The sequence below is a fragment of the Dermacentor andersoni genome, chromosome 2 (assembly GCF_023375885.2).
Source record: "Dermacentor andersoni chromosome 2, qqDerAnde1_hic_scaffold, whole genome shotgun sequence".
NCBI classification, from domain to species: domain Eukaryota; kingdom Metazoa; phylum Arthropoda; class Arachnida; order Ixodida; family Ixodidae; genus Dermacentor; species Dermacentor andersoni.
The window spans coordinates 75,245,375-75,266,141 of NC_092815.1; the positions used below are offsets into that span (position 1 = coordinate 75,245,375).

General features: G+C 45.1%; 1 protein-coding gene across 1 annotated transcript in view; it reads right to left on the reverse strand.

Annotated features, from left to right (window-relative positions):
- Positions 1-18,538, reverse strand: part of LOC126541814 (transcription factor Sp9-like) — a 176,211-nt gene extending 157,673 nt beyond the window's left edge. The window contains exon 1 of the mRNA XM_050188761.3: positions 18,044-18,538. The gene's annotated coding sequence lies outside the window, so the exon portion shown is untranslated. The remainder of the gene's footprint in view (positions 1-18,043) is intronic.
- Positions 18,539-20,767: the final 2,229 nt, after the last annotated feature.

Here is a 20,767-nt window from a genome sequence, read left to right on the forward strand (position 1 = left end):
CCGCGTCATATCAACAGAAGCAACCGACCTCACTCGGCCAACTAATTACCGACATACGAATTATGTTTGACAGCTTTGTGTACACGAAAAAAAAAAATGCAAATTTTACCCACATACTTCTGGTGTATCAATGAAAAGTAAATGGTAATAATTAATGAAGTTGTTCTGTTTTACGCGCAAGAACCACGATATGCTTGTGAGGTACGAAACGTTATTGATAATGTAACGAAGAGTTAAACAGCAGAACCCGCCGTGGTTGCTTAGTGGCTACGGTGTTGCGCTGCTAAGCACGAAATCGCGGGAGCGAATTCCGGCCATGGCGGCCGCATTTCGATGGGGGCGAAGTGCGAAAACACCCGTGTACTTAGATTTAGTTGCACGTTAAAGAAGCCCAGGTGGTCCAAATTGTTCCGGAGTCCTCCACTACGGCGCGCCTCATGGTCCAATCGCGGTTTTGGCACGTAAAACCACATAAATTAATGAGCTGAACAGCAAGCCAGCCTAACACACGCGCTTACAGCTCTCTGAAACGCACCGGACGCCTCAAACATGCAGTTTCGCTCGCAACTTCTTGAAAAGACTTTCATTTTACGGCGCGCACGTGCAAAGTCTTGCTTTCATCGCATACGGTTCTTTCCATGTACATTATATGTCACGGCAGACAGAAAATAGTGACAATAAGCGGGCTCTACACTGAGCGTGTGCTTAAATGGTGGTATTTCATAAATCACGAAAGTTTATAATGCGCCGAGTGCCCGTTTGGTCTCTCCGCACCATTTCCTCTATACAGTGTAACACACGTGCGCCAGCTCAGAGCAAACGCTAACCGCGGGCGCGATGACGGACCAGTAATTTGACTAAGCGGTGGTGAACAACGTAAAAAAAAAAGGAAAGGAAAGGAAAGAGAACAAAAGGAAAACCGAGTCTTCAACAACGCGGCCGACATACACGTGTATACGGTGAGCCACGCTAGCGCGCGTATAGAAACGGAAGAATTAGGTAGAAAAAGAAAAGAAGTTAACAACGAAACCGGCGGCTGAGGAGGGAGGTAGGTACAGGGAGGGTTGAGGAAAATAGGCGAGTACATTACAGCCAGGTCGGCCGCACATGGAGCGTCTCGCCGCCGCCCGCGTGATTAACGACGCCGCACGTGAGACGAGACGAGCGTTTAAAGCTCGTTTATTTTCGGGCCGGACGGCAACGGAGACGCGGGTGCGTATATGCCTGTCGCGATGTAATGAAGGCGATCCTTCATCCACATCGGTCCGACAGACAGAGGGCACTGCGGAACGTCAACTGTGCGCCCCGGACACTGTCGCCGTGTGCAGTCACGCGGGCGCGCGCGCGTCGTGTATATGTCCGTGATTATACACACACGCGCGGTTCCTTTCGCGCGTCAAGGTGAAAATGATTCGGTGTCAGACGCGCACCTTTAACTGTGTACGCAGTCGCGGGGAGATTATGACAGCGTGTTCTGTCGAAGCAGCGATTACGCGGACGCATTATCTAGCCTATATATCATGGGCTCGGGGCCCGATCGATCGAGTGACTGGTCCTTGTCTTGATCGAGCCGCGTGGTGCATAAGCCGCGTGGTGCATGTAAAAAAAAAAAAAAAAGAAGAAGAAATTGAAACGAAAAATGATCGCCACATTTTTTTCTCTCGATTTTCGGCTGGCTGGTTTCGCTGCTCGCACTCGCAGACAACGTACCACTCTGCCTGAGCAATTTCGCAGACATGCCCCAGTCATGTGTCACTCCTCAATTATCATTAAGATTTCAACCAGATTTAACGCGAGGATGTTTTATTAGTAACGGTTGCCCGTGTACAGCTGCAAAATAGCAGTGACGCAAGCGAGCGCTATTTCGTATCCCGTATGACGCAGAGGTCAAGAGCAAGCGTTTATCTCGCACTGCCTTACTCCGATCAGATAAGGACTAAGTGCGCGAGCGTGGCTTTCAGAACAGCGCGAGCCAAGTGGCCGCATAGTTATTTTCCAGGGATAGATGAGAGCTGCACTACAGCCGACTTCATCGGGGTCTGTCGCAGCTACTGATATGTTTATCGCACCCAAGTTAATCACCGTCTTGTTTTTCTTGCAGAGAAAGTATGGTCGCCAGAAAATACAAGCTTCGCTTGAATAATTATTTGCCCCCACCCAGGATTCCATCCTGGATCAGGACGTGCAAGTCGTCGCGCCTCCTTCACAGCTGTCTTCGTCGTGCGTTCGTTGTCATCGTATAGTCGCTGTTGTTGCCGCCGTGCTGTTGTGACATTTCCTTCCCTTGATGCCACGTGACGCGAGCGTGTGCTATAGCGTCTCGTAGACATACGAATAACGTACGTAGTTACTGTTATATAAAACGCTGACCTGACCTATACTTGAGTATGGCTCTGTTGTTTGGTGCTCTTTCAACTAGAGTGAGGTTAGTAAAATCGAATCCTTGCAGGAAAGAAAAAATAATGTGTGGGATTTGGATGCGATAGATTCGACCGATCCTGCTCCCCCTCTGCTACTCTTCCTTTCTTGAAAAATTTCTGTATATATCGTTAATTCTTCCTCCACTCTGTCAAACTGTGCGCACTTAACATTCGCTAAAAAGCTTTTACCAAAGGTTGCCACAAACTTAATCTGAACCTTTCTACCCACGCATTAATACATTCAAGTACATATACATATACATTCAAGTACAGATACATATATATTACATATACATATACATATACATATACATTCAAGTACATAGACTGGATGACAAGCCATTTACGGAAGCGAAGATCTTGGGAGCCTCGCCTCACAGTTCATTAGCCCAGAAAGCAGTTCGAGCGCTTTTTCACTACCTGAGGGCAACAGGCTTGAGTGCCCGACTATAGACATCCTACAACTAAGCTCTCTCTCTCTCTCTCTCGCTCTCCATTCCCCTCCCCACGTGTAGGGTAGCAAACTGGACTCAGTCTGGTTAACCTCCCTGCCTTTCCTTCTTCCCTTCTCTCTCTCTCTCTCAAGTACATATCTTACCCCGGAACAAATGATCTTTGGAATTTGTTACCTGGTAAAGTGCGTTCCCTTCCCCTTAACGACTTTATTTCTGCAGTTGATTCTACTTTGTCGTATTCTGTTACCTAACGTTTTTGTAACGTTCGAGTTCACGTTCATTCTTCGTGAATGCTCTATTGTATACCCACTCCTTCTTAGCCCTTGTCGGGTTGCAGTATTTAAAATACTACTACTACTACTACTACTACTACTACTACTACTAATAATAATAATAATAATAATAATAATACAGTACGTATAGTAAACTCGCACATGTATAGTGACCCGTGTCAACTGCTAATCAAAGCACATTCAGGGTCATAGTAGCGCTTTTGTTCTCTACCAGTTCCCACTGCTACGATTCGCTTAAGCAGGGGCGTGTATGGCAGACAAGCGTTTGTTGTTGTTCTGTGACTTTCTTAATCTTCTTTTTTTCATTTGTAGGTATGTGTTCAGGGGTTTTAACGCGTCCCTCTGTTGATATTGCTATATCTTACACATGTTAATTTTTTTACGGCGAGTCTAATGGGGATGGTGCAAACATAATATATTTCCATTCTTCCTATCTGGATTCCAATAACCATACTAGCCTACATAGTATACGAGCTTCCACTACCACGGCAAAATTATTTTGATCACATTCTACAACTCAGTCGTTGCTGTTCAATGTTGTATACTAACACACAAATCCTGTGGTTGGTCAAAGCTTCAGGTATTAAAAAAGAAAAGAAAAGACAAGGCATCTTCCTTCTCGACTAAGCAGCTTCTTGGCTCAATTTCTCATCTCAGAGACGGCTCGTGCTTTGCTCGCCCTCTACACTTGGCCCGGCACGAGCATCTATCTATGCGCCGCGAAAGATCTTTCCACACAGAACGACTGCCAGCGACTGGGCATATGTTTATACGCATACTCCAAAACGATTGCCCTTGTGCAAGTGAGCGCGCACCCCTCGCGCCTCGCACGCATTACAGAATGCATGCAGCTCCGTTCCAGGGCAGCTTCGTCCCTTTATTGTAATTTCTTTTTTCTAATTTTGATTTTTTCGTTACCGGTATTGCCTCACTCACTCTCTTCATTCTCCTCGCCCACGTGACGCTCCGCGTCTTCAAGGTCGAAACCTGCATACGCGCGAGCCTTGAAACGCCGCGCGGATACGCTCGCGCTTTTGTCTATATCGCTGCGTGCATGCGCGCCGCATGCTCGTAACACGCGTTCCTTCCTAAACGACGGCGGACAGAGTCCGCGACAGCGCGAAAAGGATCTTTCGGGACCGCCGCCGCCGTCGCGCATGCTTCTGTTCTCGCTTCACTTTCCTCGCTCGCTCTATCTGTCTATCTATCTCTACCACGACGCGCGACCTTTCGGCTGAGGAACTACGGCAATGGCGGCGGCGGCGGCGATTTCGGCATTAAGCGACGCCCGAGAGCTTATACGGTCGATCTAGTATATAGGTATACCCGGAGCTGCTGGAAAATAAACAAATATATGTGTGTGAAAAGAAAACAAGACGCGGCGCTTGGACCGACCACGAACTGACACAGCCGCGAAGCGTGCATCGGCCAGGCGAGCAAACAGGCTGTAAGGGCATTACGGCGGGTCCGGGCCGCATAACCGCGTCGAGTGTGCTGGACGTGGATATATAACACGAGCGAACAGAATTGGGCCCGCCGCCGCCACCGAAGCATGCGCGGACCCGACAGCTAGCCAGCCGCTGCCGCCGCCGCCGCGAAGAGGGCAAAGAAGAAGAAACAAGCGCGAGGGGAAGGGAAAGTTAGCGGCTGTGAGCTGCTCGCCGCAGCTTCGTCACGAAATCCATTATATAGTATGCCGAGCGAGGCGCGCTGCTCTGGAAGCGAGAAATCTTAATTTTCTTTTTGCTGATTGAAGCTGCTCTCTCTCGCACGCTCCGCAACTTTCTCCCCATCACCTCCGCGCGTCGTCTTGCGCGCTTTTTGTACGTGTGCGTGTTACTTTTTCCCGCAAGTTATTACGATACCCCTTGTCGCTCTCATATATATATATATATATATACACACGCACACACAAGCATTACTCTCCAAGAGCCACCAACTAAAGGTTCTTCCATGCCCTCGACTCCGCTTTTCCTCCTCCTCACTCGCCATTCTTCACGTCTGCCTTCCAATAGGGCTATTTTTCTTGCAGGTCCGTTGATAGACCCTATAGCTTCAGATAAGTGAACTGATAAGAGAACAAGAAGAAAACGATCGCAGAACAAAGGTTAAGAAGCGAAATGTGGAATTGAAGAAAGGCGCGGAGAAAAAAAGGAGAGGGAGTACAAACTGGGGCTATCTTTTTTTTTTTTTTTTCGCTGTCGAAGTCTGCAAGCTGAAAGCATTCAAAAAAAGTTCAAAGAAAGAACGAAGCATTGCTTAAACCAGAGAGCGCGCAGCCTTTATTAGTGCTCATGCTACGCACACTGATCACTCCGCAATATACTCACCCGCACACACACACACAAACACATACACACAAACACACGCACAGCGCCACGGTGGCAAAGGTTCCGCGAGCTTGCCTCGGCCCCTGAGATAAATAGAGGGAAAGAGGGCGCGAAAGAGGAATGCCTCGGACAATCGCACATATTTGCTAATGGCGGCCGGCCCCCATCCTCGTCGCCTCGAGCGCGCAACGCCCGAGTATATATATACGCGTATACATACTCCGCTACACATACACGAGCCGAAGAAGTGTAGCAGTGCCGCCGTGGGACGCCGCAGCAGAGCTCCCTTTAGAGCTCGCCCCGCAAGAGCGCCCCGGAGCAAAGATCACACAAGACCCACGTCGGCGTATTACGTAGTACACGCCCCGGGACCTGCAGCGCAGACACCTTTTGTTTCTTCGTCTGTCCTGCGCCGGCTCGTTTCTCTTTATCGATTTAATTTCGTACTTCTTTCTTTCCTTCTTCCTTTCTTCATTCCTTTATTTCTTTTTTGTCCCATAATTTGATTCGTGCCGGGTCGAAGCCGCCCTCCTTGCGACACCGTTCATCTTTCTCTCTCCGGGGTCGTTTCATTACCCGGCGCGACTAAGTGCGGCGCGACATTACCTCGACCTGCACCTCGTTTACGCCTCTATAATATATACCCGGTATATTGCTCACGATCTATCCGCGGGCGCAACATAAAGAAAGAGAGAGATAGAAGAGGGTGAGACGTTGTTGAAGGGCGCAATTTGCTGTATAGTTATATATACGTGCGCTATCGGCTTCCTGTCCAACAGCGAACCCACGCTTGAGTAAGCGCGAGATGAATAGCCGTCTTGTGCACCGATCAGCGCGTAATGCGAGTGCGGGAGATATGTTGCATAACTTGCGAGATAGCGACTCACGTTTTCCTAATTTTTTTTTATCTCTGTAGAGCGCGCTGGGACGCGTGCCAGTTTTATTTCTACACACTGCAGCTACACACCCACCGACAGCTATAAAGCGTTCCGCTACCCCACAGAGTAGAAGAAAATTACGGCAAAATTTATTAATATTGGACGCGTTTTTTCGTTCTCAATATACACCTATGTCTAGCTATATGACACAGACGCCGTATAGCCTCGAATTCCAGATTCTGTACTAATTCCACATCCCATAGGAAGAGGAGGAGGAGGAAAATAGAGGCAAAGACAGGGTGGTTAGCCAGTGTAATGACTATTCCGTGCTGGAAAAGGGGGCAAAATGAATGAACGCTGATCAAAGAATGCACAAGATGAGAGAGAGAGAGAGAGAGAGAGAGAGAGAGTCGTGCGCGCGAAAACGCATGTTAACCGCTGGAAGCTTTAAACGCATTCCTCAGCTATACATGAAGAAATGCGGACTGACCAGCTGTATATAGCCCATTCCACCACAAACATCGCTTTACTCGACACGCACGTATATGCCTAAATACATGGGCGTGCAATTCGTCGGCATGTAAATACTGCTGCATGCAGCGGTTGCGAATTGAGTATGCGAACTCACATTCAAAAGCAGAGGCGCAATGGATGATGCGACCTCTGGGTCAGCACGAACAGTGGCCCAGTGAAATATTGCTTCGATGCAACGAACCATTTTACTGCGACAGCAGTAAAATGGTTTACTGCGACAGCAGTTTAAGCGCTCGAAACTGTGTTTGCTTTACGCTTTACGCTTTTACGCCGAGCTGTCGTCGTTATCGTCATTGTCGTCTCGTGGAAACAAGCGAAAACAAGCGAAAGGAAAACATCGCACTCCTTGTCATCGTGTCACCGCCGTCACCGTCGTTCTGTTACACCGCTGTGGCAGTATAGTATACATGGTGTCGCAGTCAGTGGGGTTAGCCGGACACATGCTTGTCCGGCAATTGTTCTGCCTGAGCATTTCATGCGTTGTCGACACGGGTGAGTCACCGCAACGTTGATCAACTCCGTGTCTCGAAGAAAGGCAATCAGCAGTCGTATACCTCCCTTCCTGATTATTGCGAGCCCTTCAGGGAATGCGTATATATATATATATATACGCGCCTTTAAAGGTGGCCTGTGGGAGACCTTTCTTCTGTAGACTGTGAAGCAACACCTTTTCTTTCTGCTCGAAATGAACCAAATGAACTGTTCCATGTCTACGATCTTACCACACACATATGCACAGCGGAGAAATTTCGGAAATCCAGCCTTCAATTTGGGTCGTCAGCCTAACGTCACGTTCATCTCCAAAATAAAGACATAATTACAAAGGAAGTAATGATAAGCGAAACAAACAATAAGGAATATCCATTGTTTCCCACACTTGAATGTCTTTCTGTTATAATATTCTTCTGTGCACACCTTTCCTTCTCGATAGGGCCCCTATAATCGGCGATCTCACTTTCTGTTTTATTTCAGCTTATTTCGGCAAGCTTACAGAACAAGGCAAATTCTAACTAAACGTTATGACGTTTATACGCGCGTGCAATCACAAGCATTGACAGGTCGAACTACGCTTTGATGTTATGTGCAAAAGATCAAGAAGCGACTGAATGGTTAAAAAAATTAATACGATATTCTACGAATGTGTTCCTGCCCTGAAGGGGTCGCGAGCTTAGGCTGAATAAGCTTTCGACAGTTAAGGCCTCATGTCTGTTTCTCTTTCGAAACAAATTGTGTTAGAAGCTCTCTTTTTTTTTTTTGTCATTCATTCCGTTACCTTACATATGGCACTTAATTGTTACTCTACTGCTAGAGAAACTTCAATAGATTTTCTTGTTCATCGGTAAATCAGGAGATTGTGTTCAAAACCAGCAGAACTACTGCAAAATCAGTACGCCTGGTATCACGGTTATTTAAGCCCATTTTGTTGCTGTATACTTGATACGACGATCAAGAATTTGTCAAGAAATGAAGAACAAGAATTTTATTTAAAAACTTTCAGCTTCCAGCTACTGTACTTCAAAACACATTTTCATTTTGTTTTAAGACAGAGTGATCTATATCTAATCAAAACCCAAGTGCAAATGAACGATTGCAGACATTGTCAATGCTTACACTATTTGATTTTTGTTTCTACTTTTCTTCACTAAGATTACGGTGCATGGTAGTTCATTACTATAAAGAAATGAATATTTCAAGCCAAACAGGTGATATCGTTGTATTCACTTGATCGATCTACACGAAGGGAAATCAATATTCACAATGTATTTTAGGTGCGTTCATTAAATTTTTAAAATATTTTTTTGTAGGCACCCAAGCCCATGCGGATTTCATGGTAAATGAGATTTAATGCGTTTTGGCACCAACTACACTTGAACTATTCTAAAGCTCTGGGTTGGTGTGTATGTGCACAGAGGTACGTCTGATACATCTATGCTTCTGATTTTGTTGCATGGTTCTTAGTTTAAAGTTATGTTGGTTAGCATTGTTTGTTTATTCTTTAAATGTTTCTTTAACTAACCAATGCCGTAGATGCCTTACGAGCTTTTTTTTTTTCTTAGGAGTATTTACTTCTCACTTTAGATGGTATCGAGAAAGCGGCCTATTTAGCAACCAAATTTTCCCCCTGCTGTCGCAGATAATAAAAACAAGAATGAAAACACATTAAATGCCTCCTTGTGGGGCAGCATAAGTGCATGGCAACTGAGTCATTTCAGAATTGCAGAAGTGCGAATGGGAGAACTGCAAATCGGAATCCACATGACACCGGGGATGACGGAGCCGATCGATGCAGTGCGAAAAAAACCAGTTCGTGACTCGCCGCGCATCAGTTTCATCCGGATCTGCCGCACTGTTTCTCGCGTATTCCACGAACGCATCCGGTCTGCACAACTCGAGTACCATCACCGGTTATCCAATCAATTGCTTCAGTCGTAACCATGACGAGGCACGGCTTGGTGTAAAACGAATTATACAGGTCAAAGTTCGAGCAGACGACAGGACTCGCGCGATTTTTTTTTTTCTTTGCCTTTTTTTTTTCTTTCTTTTTCAAACGGCAAACAGAGTGTGCAGAGTCACGACTTGTCTCACGGCGAATACGTGGAATTACATCATCGATAAGTCATTCTATTGCTGTAGCATATAGAACGAGAGTGCATACGCTCCAAATTAGGGCTCTATATAGTTTTGTATACGGTTCATAATATAAAAATCAGCATATTTCAGCTATTTTTTCTGCTACATTGGCTAATTTACTGCGATAGCAGCAGGGCTTCGCAGCGGACGCCGCCATCATCTCAAAGATGGCTTCATCTTCGTGATGCACATAAAGCCGTCTTCATCTGCCACATGTCCCCACTAAATACTTCACCACCCTTTGGATATACAGAGCGTGCTTGGTATACGTTTCATGACTAACAACCTCACTCTTAAGGGTCAAGATGGAATCGTCGATATGGAGAAATTTGGTTTTTCTCGTTTATGGCGAATTTCGTGGCAAAGACGTGATTATAGCTGCGACAAACAACACGAGAAACTACTTGAAACCAACTTTAATAGCCATCGCTATCAAATTATTGTGTTAGATACTTCGGTTCACATCATGTGATATGAATTAACACAGTTTTAAACTACGGATTGTCTCATCGCAGGATAGTTTGAACTCGCTGTTGTGCACAATATCTTTTTTTTTTTTTTTTACATAGCCTGAAGGATAAATCTGTTCACCATGGAGCCAACACTCTTTGAACCTTATTTGCACCCTCTCAAGGGTGCTAACATTTTCAGACTTCTTCAGTAGTGTCATGTTGTGTCCTTCGAGATACTTGCACTGACTCCACCACTCTCAGAGTCTACATGGGGCGCGAAACACTTGTCAAATTGACATGTAGTGTTATCTCCGGGGCCTTAGTTGGATCCCCATTGGTAGCGGTGAGTAAAAGGTTGTTTTCTTCGCCATACGGCAAGGGTGAAGCTAAGGACGCATGAGGTAGCCTGACGATGACGACAACATCGTACAATGAAAGACGTACACAGCAAACCGGCTGTGTACGTCTTAAAAAAAAAAAAGAACATTCTTAAGCTAAAACTGTTCGTAAAAACAGATGCCAGCCAATGACGATAGTGGAAATTCGTGGATGGTGGACAAACAGTCACGAACTGGAGCAGCGACTTGTGTTGCCATCATATTCGGACCTGAGTAGTTACTACTAACGACCTGGAACCGTATTCCGAAACAGCTATTACACTAGAATTGATCGGAAGAGAAAATTTCAGCCAATGCTGACGAAGGATATATTATATCTTAGCGAAGTCGACCGACCATTGGCAAATAACACTTATACGAACCAAAAATCCTTGGGGATTCGGTTCCTGGAGCGGGCATTTCAGTCGTAGCTTTCGACAACTTCCTGGAATTCAGGGCAACGTTAAGAGAGGCGAATCGTTCGGACGGTTCGCACGCATGCTGCCCGTGGAATGTGTTCGCTTCAACACTTGTCACTGATAAGGGCCGAAAAAAATAGACATATAGCTACTGCGCACAACGGCGCTGTGTATGTGAGCGTATTCATGCACTACCCAGAATGCATCACGTATACTACGAAGCATATTACAAGACTCTGCGTATAATACGTTCGCACTTTTTCCTTGTATGACCTGTAGCGATGGCCAAGAAAGCAGACAGTATAAGAAGTTTCCGCTTTACTTTTAAAACACGCGTGTTACCGCAACGACATCGCCGTAATACGAAAAGTGACCGCAGGTACTGCAAAAAAAAAAAAAAAAAAAATCAAGCTTTTGGCAGAGCATTACTGGTGGTAGTGTATGGTCGCCAGGGACCGGTGGCATTTTATAACCACAGATACAGAAATGTCCAGTGTTAAATGCAGGCATAGCGGGAGTGGTTGGAGCTGATATGAAGATTACGCATAGGTACAAATTAGGGGTGAGCCAATATCGGAAGTTTCGACTATACGAATCGAATATTTCACACTGACTATTCGCGTCCGTATTCGAAGAGGAACTGTTCGGTATTTCCGAATACTCAAAAATTACAAAATATTTCGCAAGAAACAACTGTTAAAGTATAGTTACCCTTCTTTATTTGCTAAACGTGGTATCGCAAATTATCGGCAGTGAAACAACAACAGATTTGTTTGAAGCAATGTGGGAACAAATTCGTTGTCAGGTTTTAGGTTTAGGTTTAGCAAGCTCTGTTCTAGGTTTTAAGCCACAAGGATATGCCTTACAACCTGTGGTTTTTGCTTGTATATATTCTGTCAAGTAGTTTTTTTAGTGTTCTAATCATGCACCAGTTTCATTTTTTTTACGCTATAACCAATGATGTTTTGTTTGGAAGGGCCGATTTTACACGTATCTACGACACACAAGTTGCGAAGAAGGAAAAAAAGAAAGTCGTTGAAGGACTTCTTATCTTTATTCAGCGACCATATATAAGGCATTTTTGGGACGCTAGTCACACAGCATGCCATTCATTCTTCAAGAGCCCGTTTGCAACCATGGCTCTAAAAGTGGTTGACAGAATATTAGTGCAGTCTTTTTTAATGACATGTTACGGGCCTTGTGTTTAAAACTGATGATTTGTATCTGATATAATTATTGATTTTTTCCCCACAAGTCAGTACAGGCGTGGTGTACTTAATTATGCCGGAATACGTATTCCTGCTGTTTATATGCCTCAGCGTTTCACTATTTGATACTCGATTCGATATTCAACGGAAACTATTCGTATCCGATGCGTATTCGAAAATATTGATATTCGCCCACCTCTAGTACAAGCCTTAAAATATCGCACAAATAAATTTACAATGTTACGGAGCCAACCGCGTCACTGAAAATGCACACATTTCATTTGCGTATTCACATAATGCGTATTCATTTACTACAGTAATCCCCAAAACATATAGTGCCTATTTCGGAATATTTATATGCGAGGTGCTTAACAGAATGTTTTCATGCATTACTTTATCATTGAGCTCTGTTTATGCGCGTCGGAGGAATCCTAATTGCAACGCCGAGGCATCTAGTGGCCCAATCTGACCGGTTCTATATTGACACACTTTTGTAGAAAGAGCATTGTGTGCGAGCTATACTAGCAAGCAAGGGAAGAGTAACGCAGCATTAATGTAAGGTAGCTCATCACCTTTTCATTATTTAAAATCTCTAGATTGTTGCACATATGAGCTGTCAATCTTTTTCGATACAATGCAATGAATTTCAGCTGTTCAACATAACAGAAACTTGTAAAAATTCTATGAGATGCGTTGGTTCATTTGCACCCACTCGGAATGAACAGCAGAGTGTGTGTATATATATATTAGTGCCTTGCTTTCAATTAAACAGTTTTCGTTAAACATTCGTATTCGCACGAGTGATGCAAGGGGAGCAAATCTGGCCTCCCAAAATCAGTCACACCCTTGTCTGCAGACTGTTCGTGCTCACAAATAGCCCGCTTCCTTATCTCAGCAGCACAATTATTGACTTTCTTTATCTGCAGCGGTCTAAGTGCAAAGTTGAAAACCGCTCAGCCTTGAAACACAAGCAATTTAACACAAGAAAGCAGTGACTTCGTGAAGATCACTTTTTTTTTCACGCAATCGCAAATAAACTATAGTATGCAAAATGCGCGGTATTATACTTTTTCTTTGGGTTATGCCGGTAACAGACGTAGCCGGTTAATCAATTAAGAGTAGCTATAAATAATCTAGAAAAACTATATAATGAATAGCAGAATTACGCGCCAACGCTTAAATTGCTCCTGCCGTGGCTTTTCTCATACTTAAAAAATAAAGAAGAGGAAGATTGATGTATGAGAAATAGCAAAGCTTGTGGCTCAAATGTCTATTGTGCGTTATAACTGACAACAGTCCTATAGTTCGGAAAGACCCTAATGAGTTAGCCACTATACTGCTGTTAATTATTGTGTGATCTCCAATTGGATGCTGTATAGCTCATTTACAGCCAGAGAGCCTAAAGGTGATGTCTTATAAGCAATTCATTACCCAAAAATAAAGTCAGAACAAAAAAAAAATAAAGCAATGAAAAAGCGAAACGCCTAGACGGGCCGGTTATGAGGTGTTAAAGTAAGCGTTGTTATACACGCAATACGTCGTCACCACGGATATTGGCAGTGAAAACTGGAACCTAATGCGCAGAAAGAAAAAGGCAAAAATCATGAGTCATTCTGCCATGTAGAGGTGGATGACCATTGACGCTGTGTAGCAGACGACAAAGAGGTGACACAGAATTTTGAACAAAGGCTACGAACACATTTATTGTCTTGGTAGGTGGTCGTCGTTACGAAAGGTACGCACACAGATTTATTTTTACACTCTTGCGTTCAGTCGTGTAATACCTTCGTTATACACATTCGTTATATACATTCGTGTTTTAATTTAGCGATATAATGAGGCAAAGAATTCGACACCAAAATCACTGCACCGATCGGCAGTGGCCAGTGCCGTCAGCGCCTTCGCAGTGGGATGGACAGTATGGGCGTGATGAAGCGGTAACAGAGCCTGCTGTGGAAGAAGATGACAACGACGACGAACGCGCGAGCAGTGGCACGAGCCATTGCTGATGATGATAGTTTTGCTCGCACACATGAAAATTTCACGGAACCCTTGCCACAAATAGCTTCGCTTAAAAAAAAAAATTCCAGGCAAACACATTGGGGAAAACTTATACATTAGATGCCTTCTCATAGAACGCAGTCAGAGCCCCTAAAAAAAAAAAAACTAATGCACACCAGTAACGCTGTTTATAATGATGCTACCGCATCCCCATCACCTGGAAGTGCATTCACTTCATTTGCCCGTCTATTCCATGAATTCTGTCTTTGTTGCAGGTAGGTAGTCTTTCATTTTTGGTGAAAGTTCATATTCACTTTCCTTCCCTTGAAAACTGAATGCATTATATTCTGTCACATTTCAAGAGGCCACTTAGTAAAAACATAAAGAAATCAATAGTAAGGTCATATATTTCTTTGTTACTTTTGTAGTGGACTTTGGCGTATTTCATACTTCAGTATACTGGCAAGTAAACAGTATGTTCACGCGGAGCAGGGTGGAATAAGAAAAAAAATCGCGAATAAAAAAGCGCGCGACATTGCCTATACTGTGTTGGTGCTGTACGGGCCCCATTAACTGTGGTGCACAGGTTTAATCAACTAGACGAAAACGTGATCCTTAGGTAACTGCGCTACCTGTTACCCCGCATAATGTCAGAAGCGTGCTGTATACCATAACATAGTTTGTGAGCGTGCCGATGGCTCTGAATTCGTGTTGCGAGCTCACCTTGTTTCGGTTGCTCTACAGTTGCATTTTTCTTCAGCAACGTCGCCCCACCCTTCCCCCAATATTATATGTACCTGTGTTATGTCATATTACGATAGTTCAACTGAATTTTGACATTTCGGAGTAAAATAGTCTGTGTGTGCAATGATACATGGGCATCACATTCCGTGCTGTCTCCACGCTTATAATCGCGCTACAGAGACGAAGAATAAATAAAAGAAAACGAGATGTTGACTCGACACGTCAAGGGTCATGCAATGCATATAGTGTGGGCTCCATTAATCAAGGCACTTAGCACCGTCACGACTCCTGCTGGGTTGCGGGGTGATGTAGGCTAATCGCGGCCTTATGCGACCAAGATATGTGCATGGAAATCGTTGCACACGCAGCCATACAAGAATCGTCGATAAATTACTTGCGATGAATAATGGCGTGCCGCTTATCGCCAGCCACGCGGGTGCAATCGCTTCTGCAGTATAGGCTCGAGATGGAACAACTCAAAAATGAAGTTTACGAAATTAAACGCCGGCAACAACAAACCCTAACGATTAACCTTACGTTCGATATAAAAGATGGATTGAGACGATAAGCGATGCTGCATCTAGTGGGCAAAAAGAAAATAATCGTTTCGGAGGTGGCGTATGTATGCGTATATAGGACAGTTGGAAACATCTCCATATACCTCCCGCAAAGGACAACGCAACTCCCGTCTTTCTTTTTCTTTGATTGAAATGAAAATAGAAGAAAGAGACGTAGTCACCTTATAGTGGTGACGGCTACTCCTTTTCGCATAGCAGATAAAAACAATATAAAAAATATATGTAAGAAAATGAAAAGAAACCCGTCATAGGGTCAGAAATCCACAGCACACAGTCCTATACACCCATGAACATATTATCAGGCCAACCAGAACTACCTTTGGTTGACCTCCCTGCCTTTCTATGCATCCTTTTCTCTCTCTTTTATCAATATAAAAGCCAAATGCAAGTTACACTACAATGAGTTTGTAAACAAATTCACAAACACACTAGCGACCGTGATGCAGACTGCGGTGAACATGTAAACAAATGAGGAATTACACAGAGGTAAAATAATGCACGCACAGGATACAAAAAAGTATAACACGTAATATACAAGCGCTAATAATTACAAATAATAGAAGAAAGTTATAGTAACATCGTGTAACTATTCAGTGCGATATCTAGTACTTGTTAAGGATGCCTATCTCTTCGTTAAAATGTTCTAGTGCGTTCAATGCTTTTCACCATGCTATTTTCGATGGCGATGGGCCCGGCAATTTTGCGAACGAGAAAGACCGATGAGGATCAATGAAGTGTAGCTCTTGTTGTAGCTGCCGCCTTTGCATAGCGTATATGGGGCATTCAAGGAGTAGATGGCGAACATCCTCATCGTAGTGGCCACAGGAGCATGCCGGGGAAGAAGCACATTTTATGCGATATAGGAAATGCTTGGTGTATGCTAGCTGTCCCAAGGCGCAGTCAATGAATTAGTGTGTCGGTACTTTTCGAAAGTTCTACATCCAGCTGGTATTTGAGATGAGGGTACACTTCGTAAAAAATTGATTGAGCTGCCGGTTCTTAACGCGTCGGTATACATGGAAATTGTTCAATTATACCTATACCGAAAGCCTGAACTGGAGTTAAGAAACGAGTGAATATGACGCAATATTAAAGAAAGAAAGAAAGAAAGAAAGAAAGAAAATGACATGAAAAAGAACATTTCAGAGACGTTTACTTTTATGTACGACAGATGGAGGGCGTATACATATACTTCACAAAAACATATGAACCAACAAGTGACATTATAGCTGTGAATTCCAAAGCATTGACTGCACGGAGTTTATAATTCATTTCACTCACTTCGAACGATGCATTTTCGCTAAGAACATGGGTCTTCTTTTTTTTTAGCATACGAACGTAAACAACAATCAGATGAATTTTTTTCATTCGTTTAATAACTGAACTATCAAAGTGGGTTTCGTATAAGTGCGCGTCAGATAAAGGAGGGAAAAGTGTTAAATATGCATAGCGCGCAATTTCCGTAAACAAATAACATTTGTCGCAGCGAGCCAAGGACCCACCGGCGGGAAATACATGTCTCGGCTATAGATTCTGTGCCTTGTGTTGGTGCTATTCAACTTTGTCTGTTCGTCCAGCAGTAAAGGAACTTCACAATACCATAAATATATATATATATATATATATATATATATATATATATATATATATATATATATATATATATATATATATATATATATATATATATATATATATATATATATATATTACTGCTGTATCGGCCGCTTCTCATTGCAAGTGCCCAAATATAGTTTCTTGCCCGAGCTTCGTAATTAAATTAAGTGGTGTAGATGCGATTCAATGTGATGCACGACAAACATTGTCTGCCACGAGAAAAGCCCTAATGATCAAGTTTTCGAGTTCCAGTTGTTTTTATGGTTTGCCCAACTGTTTCATCTTCACATGCCAGAACTATATCTAAAGAAAGAGAGATTTGTAGATGATATATTGGATAATGAATGGGGTATTAGTCCCAGTTTCAAAACAAAAATGTGTTTGAGCCTATATATGTCTACGTCTCGAATTTATCTAGAATTATGCATGTGATAACACTTGAACATGAGCATGATGCTATATGCTTCTATAAAATTTGTTTTTTTTTTTTTTCTCGCTGTGTTGTCCACTGCTGCAGGCTGTATACCATTAGCGAGGGTGCTAAAACTTCATCAGGCGTTTCGCCTTTACTATTTGCATCCCGCAGGAATATTGCTGTATTTTTCCCGCGAACAAGCACGTTTGACTTCACTTAGCAAGTTGATTGTTATTGTTATAAGGCCCTGAAAGTTCGGACGCAGCGTGAGGACGTTTTCCTTCCCGCAGCTCGCTGTGCGCCCAGCTTTTGTTTGTCCTTGTGTCTGGGCTTTGCAACCCGCAAAATATCAGGGAGTGTGAAACGTAGCGTGATCGCATCAAAGTCACACAAGCTGGCGAATGCATGAATAGCTGCACTCCGCAATGTTGCACGCGTGTCATGGTGAAATCTAAAGTACGTTTTATTCATTATCAACCAACAATCCATCCTTGTTTCCACAAAGGAGATTGGGCTTCTCCAATTACCCCAGGGGCGTGAGAGGCTGCTATCACTTCCACAGTAGCGCGGCGTTTAGACCCGTGGGACGGCCGGACAAAACGAAAAGGCAAACTTCCGCAATGACCGAGCGTTCCGTCCATGGGCAGTCACCATTAACCGGCGGCTTCAATGGGAAGGACGTGGGACTCACCGTCATGCCACGTGACGTCACACGTGACGTCAGTTGGCGGTCACTTGACGAGAGACCACGGGGACAGCACGGGCCGCGGTGGTGGTGGCGGTCGCCGCGCCAGTCCCGCGTCGCGGCAGGAGCCGGCTCACGTAGTCCGCGCACATCCACAGGGAATCGCCGAGGACAACGACTCGTTCAGTGCAGACACGCAAAACCAAGTGATTCCCTCGCTTCGCTCACTCTTGGAGACCACGCCGTAACGGAAAAGCACCAGGCGGGGGTGTCAAAACGCCGCATGCAGACAGCCGCGCGGACATCGCGTTCAAGGCATGGCGACTGGACAGCGCACAACGGCGACGAAAGAAACAGCAGTGGCGGCAGCCGGCCGCACAATTTGCACGCGAAACCGACACCGCCGGCCAAGCGAGCAATTATCGCACCCGCCGTGGAATTCGCCGCCGAGCACGGCACGGGCACCGCAGACAGACGCCCGGGGAACCGCGCCTATTCGGAGTACGCGACTGCGGCGCGGCGGGACACCGCATGCGGAATAGGCGGAGCCATGCGAATGACGTCAGCGTGCGTTCCCGCCCAACACGGACCACCGGCACGGCCCGCCCGCGGTACGCCGTTCGGCATTCGTTTATGTCGATCGGAATTTTTTCGCCGTCCCAGCGTTACGCCTGAGCAGTCCGCTTGCGCGAGAGGCGCCTGAGCGCGCGCAATTTGAGCGGCTTTTCTCGCCGCCGCGGCGACGGCTCTTGCGTTGCGTGCTGGTGCCGGCGGCGTTGGAGTAGACGCATTCGTTTGTGCCTCCGTCGGCCCTCGTGGAGAGGGGCGCGTTGCGGCGTAACCTGAGACTGCACGCATGCTCCGGAACAAGGCGCGAGCGTGAGGCTTCGTTCTCGCCTAGCTGCGAAATGCTGCGGACTGCCCTAATGGCGAAATCGGCGTGCACGTGAGGCGTGTTACGGTTAAAACAAGCTCGTGATTTAGGAGCCAGTTAAGCTCTAATTCTAGGGTGCTGGCGGGGATGGCTTAATGTTTTACGAATCGGTCGCTCGAGCAGCCTGCGCAAGGCTACCACGTGTGGGCTGTGGCATTCAGCTTAGCGGCAGCTCACCAATGTGCTGGCATTCGTTTCATATAGACGCTTGCTTTATTCCGCCTTGCTGGTCTCGTGTGGCGTAAAAAAAAGGTAATTAGGATTAATTGTAATAACGACAGTAATGAAGTTAATTGTCTACCGTCTTCGAGGCTATTGATTCGAAATGCTGGTTATATCTATAGCTCGAATGACGCTGCGTGCAGTTGTCGCATCCACTCTTGGAGAGCTTAAAGGAGGACCAAACTATAGCTTCCATAACCGCCCAATAAAGACAGCGGGGGAATAATTATTACGAAGACGGCTACCCAAGCCAACTTTTTGCCTCTGCACGCTCTCTCCGTACGAATCAGGCGGCGGCCTTATCAGATTTAAGCCGACATTAATAACAATTACAGGCGCATAGTCGGACAGTTAGATTATGCAAATCGCGCGCATGCCAGATTCTATAATTAGGTTTAATAACGGCGCTGACATGTACAAATGTGCGCCGTCTTCGGGCTCTCGTGCCAAGTTGGTCGGTACTGCGCCCGCGTGCCTTGTATATACGTGTTGTCTCAGTGATATTTTCCTTATCTTTCACTCAGAAATAACCTTACATCGTTAGTAAGACACGTGCAGCCTCCCGCAGAACCCCGAACACGCAGCCACTCTTCCAGGAAGGCAGCTGTAAAATGTGGAAACGTCCCGGCAGCGGCATCCTGTGTATATACGCGACAAACAAAAAAAAAAAAGAAAGAAAGAAGAAGGCTATATAAGAAAAGCGGACGAAGGTGTAGGGCGCGAGGCAGCTCTTAACGACACTGAGGTTATCAATTTTCGTTAAGCGTCGCCCCGGGCGTCTCTTGCAGGTGTGCATGCTGATGCGTTCACTTGGGCACGCAACGTTTACGCGCACGCTTTGTAACTGGTCGGAATCTCGTCGGAAGCCGGGGACATGCTGGTTTATGAAAATCGCGTGGCAGTGGGCGCGCAATAAATAGCGCGTATACGTTGGGAGTGCATGCATGCATGCTCCTGTGCGGGGTTACCAACGAAAACGTAAACTAGCCTCAGTTAAGTGTGAAGGGCTAACGCGAGGCGATTAGTGACATTTTTCATTGTATATTGCTGCAGGATTACCAGGTGCCCCGCCATCTTATTAAGACAAATCAATGTGCGCGTTCCTACATGTGTTCTCTGAACACAATGCCAGTGAATGTTGACAGAGAAGGCATGCGGTTAATTAAAGGAAGAGCGTGTCACGAATGGACAATCAATCCTTCAGTACATAAACACTGAAGACGTATGATGAACGTGACGCTTTATAGGCTCATAATAACTGTATCTTCAAATTGTTTTGCCCATTCTCGTCCAATTATAGAACAAAATATATATCGACATCTACCACGCGTTGAACGCGACCTAACAAAACACGCAGAACGAGCACTGTTTTGACAATTTCGCTGCTTAAGTTGGTTGCGCTTGTGACGTTAACGAGTTAAGCGGTTCGTTTTTAAATGCAGGAATTAAGGTCGATCGTTGCATGATGGCGAAACGAGACGTGGAGTATGTCGGAGTTCGCGATGGAGATTTTCTTAGTGGGACAACATATGAGCATGAATACCCTGTCAGTGCATGTAACAGCGTAATAGGAA